The 20,449-nt window shown below is 42.4% G+C and overlaps 1 protein-coding gene across 9 annotated transcripts in view; it reads left to right on the plus strand.

Moving 5' to 3' along the window:
• Nucleotides 1–20,449, plus strand: part of LOC119955409 (multivesicular body subunit 12B-like) — a 185,960-nt gene that overhangs the window by 55,604 nt on the left and 109,907 nt on the right. The gene's annotated exons all lie outside the window — the stretch shown is intronic.

A 20,449-nucleotide genomic window follows, 5' to 3' on the forward strand; every position in this document is an offset into this window, starting at 1 on the left:
TCAAGTCTGCACCAACTATCCACCTTAGCTGCACATCTTTGGACTGTGGGAGGAAACCGGTGTGCCCGGAGGAAGCCCACGCAGACGCGGGGAGACCATGCAAACTCCGTGCAGGCAGTCACCCAAAGTTGGAATTGAACCCGGGTCCCTGTTGTTGTGAGGCAGCAGTGTTAACCATTGTGCTACCATGCTGCCCCAAATATTGTTACGATTTTGTATGAAACTAACCCAGTTACCTTTCAAAGCACCCAGTATTTGTAGTCATTTTCTAGTGCTAGACAAGAGGAGAAGGGGGTCTTGCGCATATAAAATTCTGATAGTATCTTCAAATTGTGGTGGACTAAATGAAGTTTCGAAGGGAGGCTGTCTCAATTTGCCTTCTGAAGCCTTCTGTCTTTGACATGGATCACAGATGATCAGGAGGAGCTAAGATATTAACCGAGCAAAAACAGAAAACAAATGCCAATACTTTTATAAGGCACCATCCGAGCAGTCCCACCCGAGTCCTAGGCTTACAGATTCTTTATTTTATTTATTTTTAGATGCATTGGCAGGCCTTTCTACATTGACGTGCTCTAAAATTGCAAGTTGATATTAAATATTACTTGCATGTGAATGTTTTCACCCATTTTAAAATCCTTCAGGATGGCGGCTCAGAGCAAGTTGACAAATGTATTTGCATAATTTGATTGAATAGTTTCTGCCACTTGTCAGTTTGGGATTGATAGCATTGGGGTGCTTTAAGGGTAATTTGTTGCTTTTTTTCTGCACCAAGCGCTATTGAGCTTCCCTTCCCCCTGCCCTTAGTGTCCACTGCTCCACGAGCATCCTGCAGAGCAAGGATAATACCATCTTTTTTTCATTAACAGCATTCATATTAGACCTTTGCACTCTTAGACTTTCTCCACCACCCCCTACACCCACTTCCAATTAATAAGTGCAAGTAGCTCATTGAGATTTTTACCATTAAGATGGAAACCCCCTTTTCAAGGGGCTCTGCAGGCTTCCGCCATCCTTGTCCTGAACTTGTCTTTTTCTAATTATTTTACTCTCTCACTATCAGACTATCGCCTGCTCTCCTGACCCAATTCCCACTTAACTGTTGATCATCTAAATTCCCTCCCTTTATTTTGTTCCAGCGATGTGGGCATTACTGGCAAGGTCAGCCCACCCCCTAATGCCCTTGAGAAGTTAGTGGCGAACCCCCTACTTGAATTGCTGCATTTCACATGGTGCAGGTACTTGCACAATGCTTTGATCTGCAGTGATTTGATACAATTGAGTGGCTCACTACTGCATTTCAGATAGCAGATATGAGTCAGCCACATTGCTGTGGATCTGGACTCAATGTGCAGGTCAGATCAAGTAAGGATGGCAGATTTTCCACCCCTGAAGGTCATTAGGGACCAGATGGGTTTTATTACAATCGGGAGTTTCATGATCATTATTAATGAGACTAACCTTTCATTCCCGATGCATTAATTAATTTAATTCCTGGCCTACATAAAAGCTGCTGCAAATGGTTCCTTAAGATACTGTCTGCCTCCTTTTTCAAAACTGCTGTCATCACCCCTCCTCAAAAAGGCCACCCTTGACTCAAGTGTCCTATCAAACCATTACCTCATCTCCAACCTCTATTCAACTCCAAAGTTGTATCCCAAATCCACAACTCTTGTTTTACTCCCTCCAATCAGGTTTCCATCTCCCTCACAGCATTGAGATGGCCTGAATACAAGTCTCAAATAATATTTTCTGTAATTGTTACCCAAGGATTGTTATTCTCTTTGACCCTTCTGCAACATTTCTGTTGGCGAATCCACACCATTCTTCTCAGGCCACCCTTCTCTGTTGTCCATTTCATAGGGCTACCCTCGCTTGGCTCGACTCATCTATCCAATCGCAGCCAGAAATTCCCAAAAGATCTATTCTTTACCAACTTCCACTTTATTAGCGACAAGCTACCTACCCCGTGGCGACATCAATTAAAGGCATGAGTTTCACGTCCACATGCAAGGACCACAACGCTGCCTTTTGTCCTGACACCTCCTATATTTTCCCTATGTTGTTAGGCTGCTTGTTCTTGGATGAGCCGCAATTTCCTCCAGTTTAATATTGGGGACATCAAAGCCATGTTTTAGCTCGACAGCAACTCCATGCCCTCCTCAGCTCTCTTGCGGTTGAACTGAACTTTTGCATCCTTGACCTCCTATTTAACCCCAAGCAGTGCCAGTCTCCAAGCCTGCCGTAGCCTGTTTGCTGCTGAACTCACATCCATGCCTTGGCATTTCGCGATTCAACTCTTCCAATGCTTTCCTAACTAGCCACGCGATAAATTTAAGTTCATTCAAAACTGTGCTGCCCATACCTTATCTTGCTCACCTATCACTCCATTTCTGGTTCTGCCAATGCCTTCGTTTAAAATTGCTCACATTTTTCTTTACTTGCTCCCGTATCCCCTACAGTCCAGAAACTGTAGCTTTAGTATATTACCTTTGAGGTGCATGTCAAGGAAACTAATGATCTCGGAATACTGGCTTGCTTAACAGTTGCTGAGTCACTGTAGCTTTTTAAAAATATTGAATTAACCATTGTAGTGGTGTGAATATTATGCAGAAATTTGTGTGTCAGTTTGTGAAATCCGAAACTGGTGGTGCCGTTTTACCAATCGAAAAAGCATGGTTGTTGAGTGGTTAGATGACGTATTGGCTCCATTCGAGAGCTGCAGTGCCGGAGAGTCTTGGGCCCAGATTACTGAATTCCAGTTTCCCAGGCCATGAAGTGGTGAGTTGGTTATACCTTGCTGCCATCTGGCAGGTAAGCACGTACAACCTGGCTGGATATATACTCCTTGGCGTCCCATTTGCAGGCTTGCCTTTTGGGGCCATTTAGAGCTATTTGAAACCACAAATAAAGAAAAGGAAGATTGTAGGTTTCTAGCATTTTCCCTTTTGGTGAAGTTGTTTAATTTTGCATGTTGGTACCACTATAACCAGACTCTTGACTATCAATCAATTCAACCATTAAAATCACTACCGTTTCTGTGCAAGCTTTACATTTTTCACCTTTATATTTTCTTCACAATTTACGATTGCTAATTTGAATATGGGCAGAAGTGTGTATGATCTGAGTCATTCTTCCATAACAAACAAATGATTGGATCTCAGTCTGACTTCTTAAAAAAATTGGCATGTTTTTCTAAATAATTTAGAACTACAATTAAGAAATGCGTAGGCTTGCAAAAGTTCATTTGGAGTGGGCAGGTACATTGTGACCTTGGAGGCCATGATTTGTGAACTGATTTGCAAAATTGTGTTGTTTAAATTTTGGTTCCAAAGCAAAAATGTATCACCAAAGTCTTATTTTTGCTGCTTCAGCAGAGATTTTCAAAACCTCAGAGTAATGTTGTGGAAATGCCTGGTTCAGGCAATAATAAATTACTCTTTTTTTTTTAGAACTTTATGGTATGGAATCAAAAAATGTTAATGTCATCTGTTCTGAAGTAGGTTCACATTAAAGATTTAATGAGGTACAGATCCGTTCTGGCTGTTTCCGACTAAATGCGTGTTGCACCCCAAAGGATGAAAAAGAATTGATGGTTTTTAAGTTCCTGGTGAAATTCTACTTAGCTTTCAGTCTTGCAAAATTCCCATCATTGACTGGAGCAGAAATGTCTGTAAATGTACAGCAGGGACCAGAGGTTTGTGGTCTGTCTACTAAATGAAAAAAGGAATTAGTGAATGATTTTTTGCTGTGTGTGTAGTCACCTGGGATTGACATTGTAAACTGGGTTATTAAAGTGAAGGTGATAAAGGAGAAAATATTGATCCTTTGCCTTTGAAAGTATGCAAGGCTCTTTTGTTTGTCTGCATAGACTGTATTTCAGTACTGCTGAAAATGCCCACAACCGAGTTTTCAAATTTCCTCCTTCAGGTTGTTTATTTCCTATAGCAGTTACCAACGTTTTTATGCGAGAATATTCTGTTGCCATTTTCTCCCAGGTTGTAAAAAAGAAGTTTAGATATCAGTTTAACGATGTCTTAAATCTAATACTGACAGCATAACAGTCCAGCACATCAGCACTATTTCATTTCAGGATCTTTAAATTAATTTTCCTTTGGAAAATAAATTATATCCATACAGTTTATGAAGTCCTGGTACAGTTTGAAGTACTGGCAGAGGAACACGTGGCTAAAAAGTGACAGTCAGCACAATGTAAAAATACTGTAAAAGTACTCAAGGGTCAAAATAATTTGGCAGCTCACACTGAGGTTTGGCTGGATCTGGGGTTATCACAGAAACGGTGCAAAGTCAGTATATCTGAGGCATATTCTCTGTGGAGCTGTACCTGAGGGTTAAGAGTCTGTACATCTGCTGTGACATTCCTGGGTGTTCGTTGTTTGGGTGGTGGCTGAGCTGCGGGAGGTGCCTGAATGGGCTCCAAATTGCCAGGTATTTACATAATTCCAGGTGGAGCCATAGAATCATAGAATTTACAGTGCCAAAGGAGTCCATTTGGCCCATTGAGTGTGCACCGGCCCTTGGAAAGAGCACCCTATTAATCCTCCACCCTATCCCCGTAATCCAGTAACTCCACCTAACCTTTTGGACACTGAGGGTCAATTTAGCATGGCCAATCCACCTAATTTGCACATCTTTGGACCGTGGGAGGAAACCGGAGCACGTGGAGGAAACCCACGCAGACATGGGGAGGAAGTGCAAACTTCACCCAAAGAATTGAACCTGGGTCCCTGGAGCTGTGAGGCAGCCCTGTGCCACCGTGCTTCCCTAACAAATGTTTGTTTCAATGCTGCAGGATTTGTGCGACATATTGTACTTTCCAAAATGTACAGTGAATGTGGATTTGCTCCAAACTTTCAGAAAGGAGCTTGATACTGTGTGATGATAAATTTCAGGTATGTTGCTTATATATACCACGCAAGGTTTCAAACTTAAGTCTGTCAAGCTCGAAGGACACTTAGTTGCAATACAAAAAATCTTTTACCTGTTCACGACCAGTGCCTCAAGGCTTACAACAAAACAAATAGAGTATTAGAATCTATGACCAGGGTGATCCAGAACAAAATACAAAACCCAATGTTATCCTTGTATCAGATTTTTGCCATTGTCTAGGAAATGGACCCCTGACATGGTGGATGATATGCAAGCCTTGGAAAATGTTCCGAGAAGGACCACTAGATTGATTCCCAGTTGAAATTTCTTTAGTTAACCATGATAAATTGGAGACCTGGCTCTTTTTACTCTACCAAATCCATCAGACCCTGGTGAAATTGAGTTCTTTAAAATCATGAAGGGACTGTACAGTGTGCATGTGGATGGACTATTTTAATTAGATAGGCAGTGGATAACCTGAGGTTGAGTGGCTATGCTAGACATCAAGGTGTGTTTCATTTTGTTTTTGTTTGCAGAGGGTCATTAACCTTTCCAGCTCGTGCAGTGAATGTGGATATGCTCCAAACTTTCAGAAAGAAGTTGGACAAGTTCCTGGTTTTGTACAAAAATATGGTGGGATGTTGGGTGATGTGTCTTTGGTTACTGTGGCCTCCGAAATTCCTTTGTTTTCATAGATTTCATAGAATTTACAGTGCAGAAGGAGGCCATTCGGCCCATCGAGTCTGCACCGGCTCCTGGAAAGAGCACCCTACCCAAGGTTAACACCTCCACCCTATCCCCATAACCCAGTAACCCCACCCAACACTAAGGGCAATTTTTGACGCTAAGGGCAATTTATCATGGCCAATCCACCTAACCTGCCCATCTTTGGACTGTGGGAGGAAACCGGAGCACCCGGAGGAAACCCACGCACACACTGGGAGGATGTGCAGACTCCGCACAGACAGTGACCCAAGCCGGAATCGAACCTGGGACCCTGGAGCTGTGAAGCGATTGTGCTATCCACAATGTTACCGTGCTAGTTTAATGAAGGGGTCAGAGAAAGATTTCCCAGGCTTTTCTCCCCCGAGAGGCTTCTTTGTTCATCTAAATCAGCGATGGGCAACCTAGGCTGGTGAGTGGGCCGCATGAGTGGCCGTCCTTCATCTCGGTGGGCAGCAAGATTGAAATTGAATATTTCACAACAATTAGTAGAAAATGTTTAATCAGTCGTATATTAATATGAACTGCCATCAACTTCAAATTGCTGAAACAAAAGAAATGTTTACACTTTGGACACAGAGGGTATGCTTGACTCTCTCAGTCAATCCTGCCCATGGCAACCCTGCACATGGGCAGTGGTCAAGAACATGTTGCCTGGGCTGCACTCAGAATCCAGATGGGTCACATGTGGCCGTCGAGCTGCAGGTTGGCCACAGCTAATCTGTATTTTGCTCCTAGTAGGATATCCTGGCTGCTGGTTGATGGAAAGCTTTTGGGAATGCAATGCACAGTTGCACGATGACTGCATGGGGCGAAGCAGCTGGTTTTATTTCCTATTTGTCAATTTTTATGTTCTTATGTAAAACAAATTGAATTATTCCAAAATTTACCAATCTGTCGAAAATTTCTGCATTAACAACCATTTGGGACCTGCAGAAGTAAACCGTAATGTTGTATAATCAATTGTCTGCTGCTCAATTTAAGCTTTGCCTTCTGTGTGGCCCATTGAGGACCTCTAGTGGCAGAAGGCTAACATCTGAATCTGTATTACCAGTTGTTTGATGCGAACAGATCCCAATCGATTAACTTCACAACCTGCTTTCCATTGTGATCTCAGTTCATGAGAAGATTTGATAAGTTCATGTGGGTATCCTTTTGATGTTTTTGGATGCCTCTGGGGATTTTGATGATTTCACATAGTGGTAGAGTACTGCACAGTTCACTTCAGTAGGATTTACTACCGTTGTACATTAAAACCACATTTTTCTTGACTGGATTTAGCAAAATCAGCAAGTTATGCTTAAAATTGCTACATTTTTAATTGCTGATTCAAAGAGTAATTCCAGTCCAACATACATGAATCATAGCTAAATCTTAACAGTTTTGTGAGGAAACCAAAGGTAGTTTTATGGGATTTATATTTGTGTTGGTAGACATTAGAATTAGTTTGAAGTGTGTTGCATTTAATGTTTCCGTGTCTTGAAGGTTAAGACCTATAGTTAGATTCATACTGGACAACGGTGTTTGTATGTGTGGGGATTGGATTCAATTCCAAGTGATTCTATTGTGCTTGTAGAGGGCAATGGCACGAAGAGTAAATAAACCAGCTGTGGTTGCTTAGCAACTGGAGCTTTGTAAGGTCACAAAGCTTTTAAAATTTTAGTTTAACTAATTTGATAGGTTGTGAGGGAGAAGCCAGTTCTCAGAGCTCTGCTAGAAGCAGTTGGTTTTAGAAGGCTAAAGAGGGAGCACCTGTCACAGCCTTGCTAGAAGAAAAGCCATACTATGGATCAATGGTATAGAAAGCGCAAGTCGCAAAATCTGAAGTCCAGCTACTTAAAGAAACTAGAGAAATTAATAGAAATTTCCAAGAAGCCTACAGTTAATGGAACAGATTACTGTTCAGTAAAGTCACAGACAGATGAAAAGGCATTGTATTATGAGTGGCCAGAAAGATATCTGCAGTAGTGCTCAGATTTGTGAGAAATTACTATAGTTTGGGAGGCATTAATTGAAATAATTATGGAACTAGATGGCTGCACCTCAAGAGTTTGTGTAAAGTCAAGGTAAACCTGAAGGGAGAGCTATAAAACATGAAGTGAAACCTTGATGGAAAAGGGGAGTAAAAACATAATTAAAAATAATGTTTGAAAGTGTAACTTCTGAAAGCAAAATTTGAAATCCCTCGCGTGGAAGCTGGAGTTCAGTGAGAAAAGGAGTATCCCAGTATGAGAATCATCTGGGGAGATTTTGAGGAGAAATTCACAGACATTCACTTGAATTAAGAGAGTAGTGTGTCTTACCACAGTCATCTTGTCTACTTAAAAGGGACTTTGTGTGTTAATGAGACCAGTGTAGTTTTTAAGATGTACTTTATAATCCATGTTAATCTTAAAACCATGTTTAATTGTTAAGCTAAAGAGAGAGTAAAGGAGTATTATATTATAATCCAATTTTTTCATGTTTAATAAATGTTTTTTCTTGTTGTTAAAACTAATTAGCGGCATTGTGACACTATCCCTCGACATTTTATTTGAAAAAAGTTACGGTCTTTTGAACCAAGGTACTATTCTGGGATCTTCCCGTCCATTTATAATATCTACTGTGATCATAACAAGTTTGTTTTGCCACAGGATGCCAAAATTATAGCTGAAGTGAAATGAATGCTGCTAAAATTTTAAGATTGTCTTAATGTAGATATACTTATGACTCGAAGCTTAGTTTTTCTGTTAAGATATGAGCTGTCTTCCACCTCTGTTATTGGAACAACAGTGAAGAATTAATAGTCTGGTATTTTCAGTCCCATCGGATTTTAAAATAATTTTGTTTGCTGCAGTCAAGCAAATGTTCCCATAACCATGCTCTTACAAAGTGGAAGTAGCACCGTTGCCATACACAAGGATAATCAAACCCCAAATGCAGCGATCTGCAAATACATTTTTTTCTCCAATTAAGGAGCAGGTTATCGCAGTCAATCCACCTAGCCTGCACATCTTTGGACTGTGGGAGGAAACCGGAGAGCCTGGAGGAAACCCATGCAGTCATGGGGAGAAAGTGCAAACTCCACACAGGCAGTCACCCGAGGCCAGAATTGAAACCGGATCCCTGGAGCTGTGAGACAGTAGTGCTAACCACTGTGCCACCAACAAATACATTTAGTGTAATCATGTACTGCTCCACGGGATGATCTGAAGATGGCAAATGATGTACAGCAAAGTGGAATTTCACAGACTAAATCAACAAATATGTTAAATGATAATTTAAAGCTCAATTATCAGCATATATTAGAAGTACTGTAAACATAATGCATATCATTGAGTCTGGAATGAGTCAGCTGCAACTTCATGACCTTTGATTTGCCTTTGAGTTTAAAATTGTTACATTAAGCAATTTATGATTCGTGTCCTGTAGCATAATGATTTTGAGAAACAAATAATGATCAGAGTTCAGACCGAGCATGTTTAGCTTTAGAGGGGCGTACAGCACAGCTTCTCTAGAATGAAAGTACGACTACAGAGGTTAAATGGTGACCACCACCTGCAGGTTCCCCTTCATTTCACATATTTTCCTGACTTGGGACTGTTTCTTCGCTGCCGCTGGGTCATAATCCTGGCGCTTCCTTCCTAACAATGGTTATATCTTCACCACCAAGAGTTGGAGCAGTTCAGGAAGCTGGCTCACACTACCTTGTCAACGACAATAAATGCTGGTCTCGTTGGCGATGCTCACATCTGAAAAATTAAAATAACACTTTACATAGGCTAGTCTTGTATTCCCTTGGCTGTAGGAGATTGAGGATGATCTGATTGCCATATTTAAGATGATTAAATTAGTTGATAGGATGGTTGGACTGAAGCCTTTTCTTCTGGTGGAGACGACCACAACAAGCGGGACATATCTTTCAAGTTAGAGAAAGTTCTCCTTGGGATTATGCCAGGGAGCATTATTTCACACAACACCCTTAAAATCTGTGGCTCGGTCAGTTGAACATTTCAGAAGGGATTGATAGATTTTTGTTTGGCAAGGAATTAAGGGTGAATGGAGATGACGTGCTGATCGGCTGTGATCTAATTGAATGAAGGACCAGACTCGAGGTGCTGAATGACCTACCCCCAAGTCCTTTATTATGAATTCAATGCTTTTCATCCTCATGCTCGTTCACCCTCGAGCAAGACTGGTTTCTCGTGGAACTGTTTAAGTAGCTACTTTCGAAAGAAATCTCATCCTTTTTCAAACTCTATAATCAGTATTTCTGTTAACTACTTGGGGTAGAAATTCCCAGACACACATTTATAAAGTGTCTAATTAACAATGTGAAACAGGTGACAGGTGCCACAAATACAGTCCTGAAGATCCATGATCAATTTGCATATCTGTGTCAAACTTGCATATCTTCAGAATGGGGAAAACCAGTTATTTTTCAATCAAAAGAACAGCGTTGTTAATTAATTGAAGAAAATTAGTCAAATGTATTCTTTAGATCAAAGACAGAATTTGAGTTTCCGGTAAATGAAACCAGCAATTCATTTTTACTGTGCTCAATTGTTAGATCCATAACGTGAGAGTTGAGTGTAAGAATTGTTTTGTAGGATTTGAATTGATGTGAGTCCTCTTGTGCTTTTGAAGTCTTCCTGAATAAAACAGTAAAAAAAAATTGGCCATTTAAAAAATAATTCTTCATTTGTCGCACAAAGTCCGTGTAACAGATTTTGCTTTCTTAATGAAATTTTGCACTTCATTCCCGTGCAAAGAAATTCATAAAGGTGTAGCATTTCACTTGTGGTCTTCACGGTAACCCGAAAGCTTCAATTTATACCTGAGGTTTCAGATAACTGCCACAAATTATTTAGGTATCTGTATCTCAAGAAATTTAAAATAGTGATGTAACTTCTGTCTATTCAGTTGTCTATCAGGTGGACTTGAAAGCAGTAGGACAGTTTCCCCTCAAGTCTGACTCTGGCCAGTCAAGCTGGCATTAATAGATTGAAAACTCTGCCAATAGTTATCGGGAAGTGTGATAGGAAATGTTGCAAATGCACCAGGGCAGTCCACTTCTGTAGAGAGAACAGATGAGGTCGCATTTGAGGTATGGGCCGCTTTGCCAGAACTGAGGATGGATCCACACCTGAATCGCTGCCTCGTTTGTTCTCTTTTCAGGTGTTGACTGACTTTTTTTGGGGACTCCGCGTTTTCTGCTTTTCTTTAGCAATATAAGTGTTAACATATTGGAGACAAATAAGGGCACAACAGTTATATACAACTGCGTTGTCTTTGGGCCTGGTTGGCCATTCAGTGCAATATCTAGCCATATCCAGAATGTAAATTCCACCTTGATAAAGACATTAAGCCATAGTCATGCACTTTCCGCTCAGCCCTTTTGGATTAAACACACACACACACACACACACACACACACACACACACACCCCAACCTTCCGACGATCAAGGATGAGCTTTAACACAGCAGTTCATGATCTGTATTACATTGATGCCTTGGTGGGCTATGAACCCACATCTTCTTACTCTATGCCTCAGTGCAATCAGGCATCAACTAATTGCATCACCAGATCATCTGCTTTTAAGATCAGAGGTTTGCTTTTCCTATGTGGGGAAAATTGAAACAAAATCACCCTATCTTTGCAAAGAAATAGTGTTGCATTTTCACCAGCAGCAGTATTTTTCCATTTGGGGGAAAACCTTTATTCCCCTAAACAACCTTCATAGCTGAAGGGACAGAGATCATTTCCTCCCTTACCAGTCTTGCTTTTAAAGCAGTCCATTCAGTGGTAATTATTTGTATCAATTGGGTTTACTCGTATTTGCCTTTGATTCAACTTAAGTTCAGATGTTCCATTGAATTAACTTGCTGATACCCCTGTCTGCTTTCCTCCAATCTATATTGGAGCACAAAATGTGTTCAGGCTCCAAATAGTCACCTTTTTGAAAACTTTTCCGTTCAGTGATTTAAAATGCAATATTAGTCTCCTTTCTTTGACTATGCTGGACTAAGCCTGATACTTGAGATTTTGTCATTTTGGTTTCCTGCATCAGTTCATCCACAAATCGAACCTCATATGGGGAAGGAGAGCACAGAATTGTAAAGCACAGCTAATGGGTTTACAAAGTCTTGGCTATGCCCATTTCTAAACCAGGTTAAAGTCCAACAGGTTTGTTTCAAACACGAGCTTTCGGAGCGCAGCTCCTTCACCTGAGGAAGGAGCTGCGCTCCGAAAGCTCGTGTTTGAAACAAACCTGGTGGACTTTAACCTGGTGTTGTAAGACTTCTTACTGTGCTCACCCCAGTCCAACGCCGGCATCTCCACATCATGGCCCATTTCTAAACAAAGACGGTATTTACTAAGTTTTGTCCTTTTTTGATGATGGGACTTTCTTGGCTTTGGATCCAAATTTTGATTGTGGAAGCCTCCTGCTCCCTTTTGTGTACTGCATTCTGCCATTTCTGACAATTCTGTTGCATTTCAAAAATGATTGTTAATGTGGTGATAAGATTCTTTGTTTACATCAGCAATAATGTACGACTATGAAGCAAGACAGGACTTCAAAGGTTTTTGTATCTATCGCCACTGACTGGCGATGTCTGGGGATTGCAAACAACTAAGGCAGTCAAAGCTTGTTCATCTCACAATTTTGTGAATGATAACACTTTTGTCTTTTTATCCTTCAGAAAACATGGACTGAAAAATGCAATGACTGATGAAGGTTTGTGGTAAAAGGTTTCGAAAATAATTATAGTCTGCAGCATTATGGGCAGCATAGTGGCAAAGTGGTTAGCACTGCTGACTCACAGTGCCAGGGACCTAGATTCGATTCTGGCCTTGGGTGACTGTGTGGAGTTTGCACTTTCTCCCATGTCTGCGTGGGTTCCCCGGGTGCTCCAGCTTCTTCCCACAGTCCAAAGATGTGCAGGCTAGGTAGATTGGCCCTGCTAAAATGCCCTATGGTGTCCAAAAGGTTAGGTGGTGTTACTGGGTTAGGAGGATAGGGTGGGGGTGTGGACCTAGGTATGGTGCTCTTTCAGAGTGAAGACTCGATGGACCGAATGGCCTACCTCTGCACTGTAGAGATTCTATGAATACAAGTTCTATTTCACCATTTGCATCAATAGTATTTTATATTATCCTTACATATCTAGTGCAAGAGATCCCCCCTCTTAATATGAAAGCAAAAGATCTGAAATTGCATGTTGCAACATGCCATATAATTCCTTTTTTCCCCTTCGCTCACGCCCCCAACCTTTATGCATAAACGTCAAAGAACTCGGTGACTAAGATTTTTGAACGTACTTTTATAATTTGTCTCCTGTTTTCTGATCAAAGGTTAAAGAATTCAGAAAGGTTATTCTTTCTGCATTATGAAAGAATTTTCAGTGAAATCTTATTTGGCTTTGAAAATAATTCAGTTTACTTGCAACAGAATCTTTAGTTCATATTGGTTTTAGTTCATATACTTTGAGATTCGACTCTTGAACTTCGTGACCACTACAGTACTATAATCAAGCAGCAGGTTTCTTTTAATTAGATATGCAAATATTTTAAAAAATAAATTTAGAGTACTCTATTCTTTTTTTCCCCCAATTAAGGGGCAATTTAGCGTGGCCAAATCACCCATCAAGCGCACCTTTTGGGTTGTGGGGGTGAGACCCAAGCAGACACGGGAAGAATATGCAAACTCCACACGGACAGTGATCGGGGCCAGGATCGAACCCAGGTCCTTGGTGCTGTGAGGCAGCAGTGCTAACCACTGCGCCACCGTGCCGCCCAGGTATGCAGATCTTAACTAGCCAGCCAAATATAAGGGAAGTACAAATCCAGGTGCCTGGATAATTTCGATAGTTGCAAACTAAATTAATCAGTTGATGTTATAACTGAATGGGAAGATCCCAGATAGGAACCCTGGCTTAAAAATCCCTAACTTTTACTTTATTTTGAATAAAACATGGAGGAAGAGAGTCACAAGACCACTAATTAGTTAAAATTCAGTCCCAGCCACCGATTTGAGAGATTTGGTTTGGTATACCCGACTTGTCTTTGGGTGACTTTCAACGACAGCGGCTGTTAATTTGATGCATCAGAGGATGCAAATACGTTTGTTAAGAAGCACAGACTGGGGGTGAACTGATGTGCTTAAGGGCTTTAATGTTTGCTGTTTGTTCATTGTTAAGTTCATCTGTATTTGTACTTTTTGTTTGATTTTTTATAATGTGGGGTTGTGACTGGGCTTGTTCTTTTTCTGGGCGAAGTTGGGGTTTGTATATTGTACTGTTGGAGTTTATTGGGCGAGGGGGTTCGGGTGTTGATTTTCCACTATTGTGCATTAAAGTGGCCATTTCTGCAGCTAATATGTTGACAGACCCAGGTGGAAGTTATGTAATCGTCAGTGGGGTCATTGCAGGCATGTCGGTGGTGCTGGTCATTGTGTACACACCGAATTGGGATGACACGGCATTAATTAATCAGATGTTGCCGTTTGTCCCAGATCTTGATTCGCATCAGCTAATTATGGGGGGGGGGGGGGGGCTTCAATTGTGTTTTGGACCCTCGGTTGAGTCCCAAGTCTCTTGAGTCCACCACGGCATCAAAGAAATTATTGGTGTTCATGGAGCAGATGGAGGGCGGGCAGGTCCGTGAAGATTTAGGTTTCAGTAAGTGAACCCCCCCCCCCCCAAAGTCCACCGGGTTTACTCCCGGATTGGTGGCTTTGTGGTCGGTAGGTCTCTTTCTGGGGTGAGGGGGCAGGATAGTCGTCGATCGTTATCGCAGATCAGTTTCCGCATTTTGTGGAACTCGTGTTGCAGTCTGGCTGCTCTCAGCAACTCCCCGTGGACCCAGCATGGCTCGCGGATAAGAGATTTTGTGAGCATGTATTCTCTGCCATTGGGGAGTACTTTGAGTTCAACAGGAATTAGACGGCCTTGCCTTCCACGCTCTGGGAAGCCCTGAAGGTGGTTATTAGGGGGGAGATAATCTCTTATAAAGCCTATAGGGATAAACATGAGAAGATGGAGAGACACAGGCTGGTGGACTCCATTCTCGAGGTAGACTAACAATACTTGCTCACCCCGACACCGGAGTTATTGATGGACAGAAAGAAATTGCGAATGGATTTTGAGTTGTTGCCAATGGGTAAGGTAGTGAACCAGCTACGGTGCTCGAGGGGGACTTTGAGAATGGGGAGAAGGCCAGTCGTCTGTTGGCGCACCAGCTGAGATAACAGGCTGCCTCCTTGGAGACAGTTCAGGTTAGGGACTCGGGTGGCGGTTTGGTTTGGTGCATGTTAATGAGGTGTTTGAGGCCTTCTACTGTGGGCGGTACGAATTGGGGGCCCCAGAGGAAGTATCATCGATTAAGCAATTTTTGGATGGGTTGACGTTGCCGGCGATGGAGCAGGAGAGATGGTAGGAGTTGGAGATGCTGATAGGGCCGGAGAAAAACATGAGCTGTATTTGGTTAATGCAGACGGCAAAGCACCGCTTCTGGATGGGTTCCGCATTGAATTTTACAAATAGATTGTGGATCAGTTGGTCCCACTCCTGCTGGATATGTTTAATTATTAGTGTCCTCGGGGGATGTTGCCGGCCACACTGTCGCAGGCAATGATTTCTTGGATCCTGAAGAAGGACAAAGATCCCATGGAATGTGAATCGTATCAGCCTATTTTTGTAAAACGCTATAAGTGTTGGCAATGTATTTGGAGCCCTGCCTACCTGGGGTGATTTCAGAGGAGCGGGCTGGATTTGTTAAGGGCCGACAGTTGTCGGCCAACATTAAGCGATTGCTATATATTATGTTGCCGCACTCCTCGGGGACCGAGCCAGAGGTGATTTATTTCGGTGGATGAGGATCAGACGTTGTTTGGGTTGAATGGGGGTATCTCTTTGAGATCCTTCGATGGTTTGGCTTCGAGTCAAAATTAATTTCATGGATTAGGCTTTTCTACAGGGCCCCACTGTAAGTGTGTGTACTAATGCTCTGAGCTCGAGTTATTTCCAACTTTTGTTTTCTTTCGCTGTCGAGCCGCTAGCCATTGCATGGAGATCGTCTACCAGATGGAGGGGGCTAGAGCATGGGCGGAGGGATAATAGGGTGTCCTTGAATGCGAACAATTTGTTACTATATATCATGGGCCCACTCTCCAATGTGGGGAGATAATGGAGTAACTCAGGAAGTTTGGTTCCTTTCGGGTTACAAACTGAATCTGAGCAAGAGTGAATATTTTCCGGTGAATCCCCTGTGGAGGGGAACTGATCTGGGAGGCTGCCATTTCTTCAGGACAGGATCAGCTTCCAGTATCTGGGAATCCAGGCGGCCCAAGACTGGGCCTCGTTCCATCAAAAAGTTTAAGGTTGGTTTGAAAAGGTTGGATGCCATCCCTCTGACCTTGGCAGGAAGGGGACAAATGGTGAAGATGAATATTATCCAGATGTGTTTTTTTTGTTGTTGCAATGTCTCCCAGTCTTTCTTTCCAAGGCTTTTGTAGGGTTAATAAATTGAATCTACTTTTGCTTGGGTGGTAAGACTTCTTGGGTTCGTAGGACTTTTTGCAAAGGGATATCTAATCTGTTTGAGCAGCAAAAATTGATAAAGTGCGGGGGTTGTTCATGGATCCGGACTCTCTCTGGTGGCTGATTGAGGAGGTTTCATGCATATAGTCGTTTCCGGGGCCCTGGTTACTGCAACATTCCCGTTCTCCCCTGCTAAATTCTCTTTCAACCCGGTGTGATGACTGCTTTGAGGATTTGGGAATCTGTTTAGGCAACATGTTAAACTGGGTTACATGCCACTGCTGGCTCCAGTTTGCAGGAACCATTGGTTTCTGCCGCCTTGCTGAGTTTATTGTTCCGGCCTTCAAAGAGGGAGGAGTTTGAGAGGGTTAGGGACATATTTCTGCAAGGTAAGTTTGCCAGCCGAGACGAGTTGTTAGAGAATTCCAGCTCCCAAGAGGAAATGTGTTCAGCTACTGTCGGCTGTGCAATCTTTTGCACAAGGAGCTTCCGTCATTCCCTCTGGCACCGTCGCCTTCGCATATCGACAGGGTCCTGTCCAAGGCCGAGTTACAGGAGGGTAAGATTTTGGATGTCTATGGGTAGATGTTGGCAATGGAGTGGGCAGATGTTGGCGATGGAGCAGGCAGGTGCTGATGATGGAGCAAGCATCGTTGGAGGAAGTGGGAGGGTGAGCTGTGTTTGGTCTTGGGTGAGGGTGGTGGTGAAGTGAGGCTCTTCACGGGGTCAACTTCACCTCGTGCAAGGTTACGCCGGATCCAGTTCAAGGTGGTGACTTGGGCACCTGACTAGTGCGTGTATGAGTGGGTTTATCTCGGGTATAGAAAATAGATGTGAGCGGTGCTGTAGGGGGCTGACAAATCACAGGCACATTTTTTAGTCTTGCTTCAAGCTTATTAGTTTCTGGGTCTCCTTTTTTGACAGTGTCAGGGACTTTGGGAGTTCAGCTGAATTTGTGCCTGTTGGTGGCCATTTTTGGAGTTTTGGACTCGCCGGTGCTGCAGGCGAAGACGAGGGCTATTCTTCGTCTGGCTAATAGCCTGGAGGCGAGTTCTGCTTGTGTGGAGGAGCCCCGTGCTGCCTAAGACCAGCTTGGCTGGGGAACCTGATTGAATTTTGCACCTTGAGAAAATCAAGTATACCATGAGGGAATCAGTGGAAGGGTTCTAACTCGATGTGGCAGCCCTTCATCTCTTTTTTTTTCAGGGAATTGTTTACCATCAGCTGTTATTGGGGGGGGGGTTGGCTTTTATTTTTATTAATGTTTTGCTTTCTTTATGAGCAGGGATTGGGTGGGTGTACTTGTATAATGTGGGTTGGGATTTGCTGTATTGTTTGTTGTAATGAAAATCTTGAATAAAATATTTTTTTTAAAAAGGGAACAGCAAATAGTCTTTTTAGTGTTTTGGAGCTTGTAAGCAATGACTGGGCCGCCGTGTGGTTCCTTCAAGTGCTTTTTAAAAAAAATCTTTTTCTTGCCCTCTGTGTCTGTCAATATTGTCTTTTCCTCTTGTGAAAGTTCTGAAGGCATTAATATGCTAGATTATGTTTCCGTGGATGACTTGTTAAAGCTTTGTAACTCGATCGTGGGACCTGGCAGTGTACATCTGGTTGATAGACTTCCTAACCACACAGTCACTTTCACAAGTAGCTACACGCTTATTTTGAGAACACAGCTCTGCAGATTGGTCCTCAAGGAGGACAAAAAACAGCAAGCTCATAGGACCATCTGCATCTTCCCCATGGTCCTTTTGAAGGATCACAGCATCCTGACTTGGGCATAGACCACCTGTCTATCATCAGTGCTATGCAAACATCTTAAAATTCCCTTGCTCGCATACCTGTGGAAGTACTACCAGCAGAAGGACTGGAGCATTCAAGAAGGCCCTTGGGGCATTTAGATTTGGGCAATAAATGGAGCCTTGCTAATGTCATCCAGATCTCAAGAGCAAATAGAAATATTCCAAGGCGGAAAGTGATTACCTGATTTTGGATGCTTTGCCAGCTTCTATTAGAGAGCAAATTTAAATGCTCTGGCCAACCTGGGACAATATCAATAACGATGTATATTTATGCAGCACCAAAGTGGTTCGTTCACCTGAGTAAGGAGCAGTGCTCCGAAAGCTAGTGTTTGAAACAAACCTGTTGGACTTTAACCTGGTGTTGCAAGACTTCTCAAAGTGGTTCATGAACGTTATAAAAGAAAGCATGACACCAAGCCACATAAGAAGTTATTGGGACATGAGATCAAAGCTTGGTTGAAGAGATAGGCTTTAAGTAATTGAAGGCAGAAAATAAGGTACAGTAGTGAAGGAAGAATATTCCAGAGCTTGGAGCTTCGACAGCCACCATTGGTGGAGCGATTTATAATTGGGGTTGCTCAGGGGCCAGAATTAGAGGAGGACTGATATCTCGATGGGGCTGGAGGAGATTGCTGGAGGGAGGAGGTTGAGGCTGGGAAGGGATTTGAAAACCAATTCTAAAATCAAGACATTACTTGACTGGGAACCAATGTAGATTGGTGAGGATATAGATGACAGTTTGCAGGATTCGGTGCGAGTTAAGGCACGGGCAACAGTTTTGGATGACGTGAAGTTAGTTTCTGTGCCCCTGCCTGTATAAACTGGTCTGTCCCTATTTGCACAGTCTGCTATTCGCACCATTGCCGACAGTCAATGGCTACACGTTAAATGTTAACTAATTGGCTGTGAAATGCTCTGGGGTATTTTGATGAGAAATTGAAGAACAAATGCAATTTTTCCCCGTTTTCTTTGATGGATGCTATCCAAAATATCTGAGAGTCTGAGGCGGCTTGAAAAAATTTCTAGTTTTGTTGCTCTCAACGATGAAAATGAAAATCACTTATTGTCACGAGTAGACTTCAATGAAGTTACTGTGAAAAGCCCCTAGTCTCCACATTCCGGCGGCGCCTGTCCAGGGAGGCTGGTATGGGAATCGAACTGTGCTGCTGGCCGGCTTGGTCTGCTTTAAGAGCCAGCGATTTAGCCCAGTGAGCTAAACCAGCCCCTGTAATCTGAACTCTTCACTTATTTTTTTAATGTGGAAATAATACGGTCCTTGAAGCATCTATCATTATTTTCAGACAATGTTTGTCAATCCGATGTAAGCACTGCTTGGCTAAATTTGAATAAATGAAAATGACTGAAGTTCATCAATTTTATTTGCACATTTGGTTAGAACAAAAATCTTGACGTCGTATGTCATTTTTTACATTATGCAACATGTTTTTATGACTTGGTTTGTGCTGTGTCTTAAATTGTTTTGGTGAAAGTTTTAAAGAATAATTAAAGAATGCAAGTCTTTACTGAACTGCACGTATGGTCTAAAGCACAGGTGTGGAAAGAAGTCCATTGCCTCCTGTTTGCCGCTCCACTGTTGTCTGTTTTTGCCACATTTCCACTTATATGCACACAATGACCTCAACAATAACTACCTCTGTGGAAGCTGTCTGGCTTCGACTGATTCTGGTCTAGCTGTGAAATACTCTGTGTAGTTGCTTTCAAATTATTATTCCGAATGCTATTCGAGACAGCTATATATATATATATATATATATATATATATAGTACTTGGTGATGCACTCAACATGCAGCTGTCCAAAGGTAAAAGGAAGTTCATGGTTAAATTTCACAATCCTAAAGATTCAAAGTTAAATGTAAATCTTCAGCAACATATTTTTCTGTAATACTGGAGAAGTATTTCCAAAGTACTTTTTGACTCTTTTATACACGATCATGAAAATGTTTCAATTTCAGAACATCCAGAAATTGGTGCCTCTGCAGTTTGCTGTTGCTAGTTTCGGTGGATTCTCTTTCAGGAAAAGGCATTGATGTCTTCTGAAAAGTAGCTTTATTTTTTTTCATAGAATTTACAGAGCAGAAGGAGGCCATTCGGCCCATCGAGTCTGCACCGGCTCTTGGAAAGAGCACCCTACCCAAGGTCAACACCTCCACCCTATCCCATAACCCAGTAACCCCACCCAACACTAAGAGCAATTTTGCACACTAAGGGCAATTTATCCTGGCCAATCCACCTAACCTGCACATCTTTGGACTGTGGGAGGAAACCGGAGCACCCGGAGGAAACCCATGCACACACGGGGAGAATGTGCAGACTCCGCACAGACAGTGACCCAAGTAGGAATCGAACCTGGGACCCTGGAGCTGTGAAGCAATTGTGCTATCCACAATGCTACTGTGCTGCCCATTTTAGATAACTCAGAGTATTCTGAATCAAGTAGAACTTTGAAGTTCTGTTTTGAAAGCTTCCAGTAGTATAGGGCTGAAGGGGAAA

The sequence above is a fragment of the Scyliorhinus canicula genome, chromosome 21, assembly GCF_902713615.1.
Source record: "Scyliorhinus canicula chromosome 21, sScyCan1.1, whole genome shotgun sequence".
NCBI classification, from domain to species: Eukaryota; Metazoa; Chordata; class Chondrichthyes; order Carcharhiniformes; family Scyliorhinidae; genus Scyliorhinus; species Scyliorhinus canicula.